The sequence below is a fragment of the Nelusetta ayraudi genome, unplaced genomic scaffold (genome assembly GCF_046127955.1).
Source record: "Nelusetta ayraudi isolate G7.1 ecotype Tasmania unplaced genomic scaffold, CSIRO-AGI_Nayr_v1 ptg000002l, whole genome shotgun sequence".
Taxonomy (NCBI): domain Eukaryota; kingdom Metazoa; phylum Chordata; class Actinopteri; order Tetraodontiformes; family Monacanthidae; genus Nelusetta; species Nelusetta ayraudi.
In genome coordinates this window covers 5,732,936-5,739,115 of record NW_027466052.1, presented here as the reverse complement: position 1 = coordinate 5,739,115, position 6,180 = coordinate 5,732,936, and the positions used below count along the sequence as shown (strand labels likewise).

The window sequence follows — 6,180 nt, the reverse complement described above, 5'->3', positions numbered from 1 at the left end:
ATGCATTGATGCGTGGCACAATTGTATGATTGTTCAAAAGGGCCCATTCTTGAAGATTTCGGTAGATTTGGTGTAAGAAAGCATCATACAAACCAATTGGTAAATAACTGTTTACATATGGTATGGAGCACGACCTACACTCACACTCACACACACGCACACGGATATGGCTGGTGTAATGAAGATAAGAGATCAAGAGCATCAGAAAACAAGAACTGGTGGACAGATGGAATTTGTCGTTAAGAGGAAAATGTTTGCAGGGTGATGCTCAAGTCAATTCTTGTTTCTCAAACCCATGTTCTGGGCAAGAAGATTTGCATTTTATGTCATTGTAAATTGCCATTGTCTGCGAATGACACACATTGTTTTTATTTGGCATTGCCTGCAGAGCCCCGAGCGGCAAATGCTACTCATTGGGCCAGAGTTCATCCAAGAAAAATGAAATCAGTATAAGCAGAGAGAATAAGGAGGCAAAGAAGAAGACGCAGAAGTCTCAGGGTTTGTTTGTTTTTTTAATGGCCTTATTCAGAGACACACCTATGGGGGGAAACGCTGGTAGTTGTCGGGAAAGGAGGCTGTGGAGGAGAGAACAGAGAGTCAGTAGCGTCTGACTGAGCCAGTAGAACAGAATGGAGAGACCTCATTAAATTTTAATTGTGGCACAGTGCTGAGTGCACTGCCATTTACATCAAGATGCACGAGACCTTCTTTTTCTTCTCCTCCTCCGCTGGCTTGTGCCAAATGACTGTGCAACATCTCATCTGTTCTCTTGTCAGTTTCGCAGCCTGCTGATAGCCTCGACTTTTTCCCAGAGCCCTGGAGAAATCATTAGGTCGAGTTAATTTTTGCAATTTTGATTATTAAATGAATAAACCAACTTTAAAAGGGAGCACAGTTTTCCCCCGTCATTAAATCTGTGCCGCACGCAGAAGAAATTATGCTTCCAACAGCATAGTTATAATCGTAAACAAAAACAGCAACATGCTCTTGATAAATAAAACGCAAAACAACCCGTAGCCAGAATCCTCACGATCTTGCGCTGTTCCTGTTCCTGCCTAATGGAGTTTACAAACGCCACCACGCTCTAACGATATAAAGTGCACCTCATCACGCGGACTGGAGTCTTGTGGTTCCTCGCAGCTGCAGGTGTGGAGCGCGTATTTATCACCTTCCTGTCCTGCATGGGTGTTGCATTACAAGGTATTGTCTCCAAACTGCCAAAATCAATCAAAATGAATAATGAATGCACGCTGACACTGTTGCCGGCGAGCGCTTCACTTTCTTCCCAGCTCCCTATCGTTCTTATGTGGAGGGAGGTTTCATTTTGCAGGAGGTACAAGAAGCTAATTCTTTCAGAGATAAAAGCAGCTCCTGAGATGTTTCCTTATCACGTTAAGGGCACCACAGGCCCCTCGAAAATAGTCCTTGGCTCTGGCCCTGCACATGAACCTCCTCCGAATCTAATTTTCAGGCAGGAGGAGAGTGAATTTATACAACATATGGACTAATTTAAATCCAGAACGCTGATGGTAGCGCTCACCCCTATAGTGACATTGTGTTGCACACTCCAGCAGCTACAGCTGGAGGGCTCACACATGTTTGGCAGGTCAGCAGGAACAAATCTGTGGCCACCAAGCACCAGCAGACACTCAGCTGGAGGTGAGGGGGGCGGGGGGAATGATACAGCAGTGTCCCGTTATTTTGCAGGGAAAACACTGGAGGAGACCTATAGCATCTATAATTTCTTATCCAGGTTCCTATTAAATTGCCAAAGCACAGGGATGAGCATAAAAAAAACGAATCCTGTACGGCAGCTGCATCACTGAGAATTCAATTTCAAAATCTCGTACATCTATTTTGCTAGGCTCCAATTTCAAGTGTTCTTAACACAACCATTGAGCATCCACTCAGTTGTAAATATTGTAGGAACTTACTGTTGCAAGCTGCCTCTGAAAAGCCCGGAAGAGCATAAAGCCTAGCTGCTGCAGCTAAGGAGGTGAGTGTGGATGCTGCAGGAGCTCCAGTTTTATCAGAACTGGATGGGATTTTCTCATTAAAAGCAAAACAGTGAACTCACTGAAGGCTTCTCTGTGGAAATGTTTCAATTTCACCCCTGGCTGCATTTGGCATGAGCTTGTGGTGCATAGCTGCTCACCGGGAGGCAGCAATGCACATCTAATGTTGGCCCTGGCACAGAAAGTAAGTCTTTAGCTGTCGAGGTTTGTCCAATCACCTTCTACGATTTGCCTGCATCTCCCCACATTTTCCATGGGCATGTTACCAGGTGCACACGTTCAACAAATCCAACAGCTCTTGAAAGCATCCATATCTGGTAAAAGACTAGATGAAACCAAACCGCTCTAAATATCACAATAATGTCATATTGTGAGATGTCTGGCACGACAGTTCCAAACGTACTTCGTGTTCTAACAGCGAAATAATCTTGTTCAATCAATCACCGATTAAGAAAGTACCTGCTTTAGGCTGTTTGTCATCTCAGACTCTCAGAGATGTAATAAATATGCTTGTCAAAAACAGTTTAAGGTGGATTAATCTAAATTTCATGCATTAGCATTTTGTCAGATGCGAAGTTGGAAGAGACAGTACGGCATATTAACAAGATGAATACTTCCCGACGAGCTCCAATTTAACCTCTGACCAAAATCACTGACGCAAATTTTGAACCAAATTAACACAAACATCATGCGGGGTAATTTATCCGCAGATTGCAGGGTTGCATATAAACTGATTTGTTTTGGGTAACGTGACAGGCTTTATATTCGCCGCTCTGCGGCCTACAGCTAAATCAGTCCATGAGCATTTCTATAACTGACTTTACTGCCAATGAGCAATTAAGTGGGTGGTGATTAATTGTAGCCATCGGCAGGCGGAGGCCATGAGGCACAATTAGCACCAAGTGTGTAGGGGTTATGTAACAGCCTCTAATGGCCATGTAAAGTGTACACATCAGTTAGATATTCATACCCCACAAAAGATACAGTTTGTTTGATAAACATTTTACACTTTGGTTTAATCGAATCCAATCCAAACTGTTTTTTACTGTTGGATAGAATATGCAGCTCAAAAAGTTCAGTACATTTAAAAACATTCAACCATTCAACTTCTACAGTTAATGATAATGAAACAAGCTCCCCTAATGAGCGCAAACCAAACAGATTTCAGGTTTGGAAGTGAATTAGATGCTATTGCTTTGCATCTCTTATTTTCAGCACTCTCATCTTAAAGGTCAATCTTCTCAGTTCAATTTCTCCAAGAAAAAAGATTTTCAAACATGCTCAATATTGTATGGTGGGAGTGGGGTGGTATGTATACTATTAAAACATAGATACAGTTAGGACACATTATGTTGTTCACATTTTGTGTTTCGTATGCAGAAATGAACAGTATGCAGTCTTTATTTCCACCATCGTTCAAAGTCTGGCAATGTACATAAATGTTCCTTTTTTTATTTTAACCAAACAGCGCCCTCTTGTGGTGCTTGAACTCTGTCACAGTCAGAGTCTTGTGAGAGAAACCGGTCATTCTTCTGTGGCTTTCGTTTTCTGAAACTTTTATTTATTATTCATAATCCTGCATGAACCTTAGTGTGTTGTCTTTGCTTGTGTTTACAGGCCTAAATGCACTGAACAGATTTATATACTGTAGGAACGAAGCTGGTGCTAACATATTTTAGCATCAACATGTAAATTAAATATTTAACTGTTCTTCAAAAAAAGGCTAAATCAGAATTGAAGGTAAAAAGAAATTCAGTGTCATCGTTGTGATACAGTCAACAAAGCTGCACCTCTAACATATTTCTTTTAAAATTATTATTATTTCTTTTAAAAAGCACTTAGAAAATGGGTTAAATGAATTTGGAGATGACTGAGCTCCATTTTACCCATAATTCAGAAAAGAAATGTCCCCCTGTGACAACAAATAGCTTCAAGCAGATAACATTTTTTTTTTTAAGCTGATGCAATTTCCCAACGCAGACATGAGTGGTGCACTGAGGCAAACCGATTGGATATTAGTGGAGTCTTGTTGTGCATCCTTGTGTAATAAGATTAAAACGGCATTCCGAAATGTTCATTGTTTGAGATAAATTCCTTAATTAAAGTCAAACGATTCTGATAAATGTCACTCACTCACAAGACCCCATCCTGCATTCTGCAAAACAGACATAAAAAAGATATCTTATCATGTTTGTCTGTCTGAAAGAGTAGGGGAGTAGCAGAGACACAACCCTGCTGATGGGTGGGCCTGGTAATAATACACTACTACTGCTCCATTAGTTGGAGGTAAAAAAAAAAACCTCAACTGATCTCATAAGGGTGAAATTTTGTCATTTAGGAAGGCAGCTTAAACGAGTTTCTGACATCCCTGGTTCTATTTTATCATTCCACATTACTTTGATTAGACTGGAATTTGTGAGCCATGAACCTCAATGTATGTTTAATTGGTTTTAAAAAAAAAAGGCTATAAAACTTCAATATTTACTCTAATTTGGATGGCTTCTTGGATCCGCCTCTCATCACTTTAATAACCTTGCACTTTTTATTGACCAATCACACTTCTGATGCAGCCAGTGACTCAACCGTGCCCCTTGTGGATGCCACTGGTGCTCATACTACATCGTGCAGTTGCACCTAAGTCTAGTTATTCAAATAAGATTTTTATAGTGAAACTTCATAGATCAGTGTTTTTATTTTATTTTTTAAGAACAATGCTGCCCTCTTCTGGTTAATTTCGCAACATTTTTGCGCCTCTGCTCTCAAAACTGTATTTACAATTGCCATGGTGATATTTCAGCTTGATTGGTGGCTTGGTCATTCACCATCCTACAGGGTTACTAAACAGGCCATTTAGATAACATACTCAGAAAAGGGCAAACCCCAATTTATCTGCTATACTGCATTAAATCCATTTCCAATCAACACTCGCCTGCATCAGATTAATAACTCAATTTCAGGCCAAATGGCTGCCGTTCCTCTTGGTTACGATGGGCCTCATTAAGCATGATGCATCTGAGCAGCTCTGACACTGACAGAGGGAAGAGGCCGTGTGTTGATGTGTTGCTGAGGAGCACTAAGACTGGTGGGCACAAACACTGGCAGTTATAGCATCCCTCTTATCGTCGACATGCACACTATTTATCACACTAATTAAGCTGCATGAACCGGGAGTGAGCTGGTGCTCCCTCCTGATAACTGATAGTATGTATGGCAATTTGACAAAAAAAACATAAAAATGCTCAGATAACAGATTCTTAATATAATTTTGACACATTTAAAAGCTCGCTATAAGAATAGTTGCAGTCCTTGAGAGTGTCTAGATTTGAACACTCAAGAACGAAATCCCAAAATATTGTCTTTCGTCATAAAATAAATAAATAATCCACCACCCAGAAAGAATTTGAAGACTCTTGGTGGTCAACGGCGCCATACCAAACATCTACCGCCCCCTTGTGAATAAAATCTGTTAGCTCACCAACAGCTGTCATTGTGTAAACATTAGAATATCATTGTTCATTCTTGCTCTGAAGCCTTTAATTACCCTGATTGGATTTAATAACAAAAATATTATGTTAGGAGAAACGAAACATGAGCCAATAGTTAAACAAAATATTTTTCTCTTTCACATTCATATTTAATACACTTATATACTTAATAGAATTGTTTTTGCATGTTTCTTGAAATAGCTTCAGGCCTCATTACTGTTTAAATAATGATTTAAGCAAGAATTGTTTTTGTTGGCCGTGGTTTGTGTTGAGACATCACTTGTGGGAATGTTTTGATCTGTAATATGTTTTTTTTTTTTTTTAAACGGTAAATGATGTAGGTTTAACATATTCTATTTTCTTGTTTTTGTTTTTTGTTTACGTTGAGACAAGTGTGGGTGCTTTGCGGTTTTCTTTTTCCCTTTAAGAGATTTATAAACGAAAAATGGGGAGGGACTAAACGGTTTTTTTTTCTCCCACTTCTGAAAGTCAGGTGGGTGTTGACATTTATCGCAGGCAGACAAGGATCCAGCGTAAATCATCAAGTATTACATTAGCTATGTAAACTAAAGTTAACTAAACAACCAAACTTCAGGCACAAAACCCCACCCCGGCTTTGTGCGGAGAGCCTCATTGGCCGCTGGTCGTGTAAATCCCTTCCCTCCTCGCCGAGCGGCGGC

General features: G+C 40.2%; 1 long non-coding RNA gene across 1 annotated transcript; it reads right to left on the bottom strand.

Moving 5' to 3' along the window:
* Positions 1-503: 503 nt before the first annotated feature.
* Positions 504-6,003, bottom strand: LOC142884024 (uncharacterized). Its single transcript, XR_012926111.1, has 2 exons — positions 705-6,003; positions 504-575 (listed from the first exon to the last, which is right to left on the bottom strand). It is a non-coding gene; the product is annotated as an uncharacterized LOC142884024 (long non-coding RNA).
* Positions 6,004-6,180: the final 177 nt, after the last annotated feature.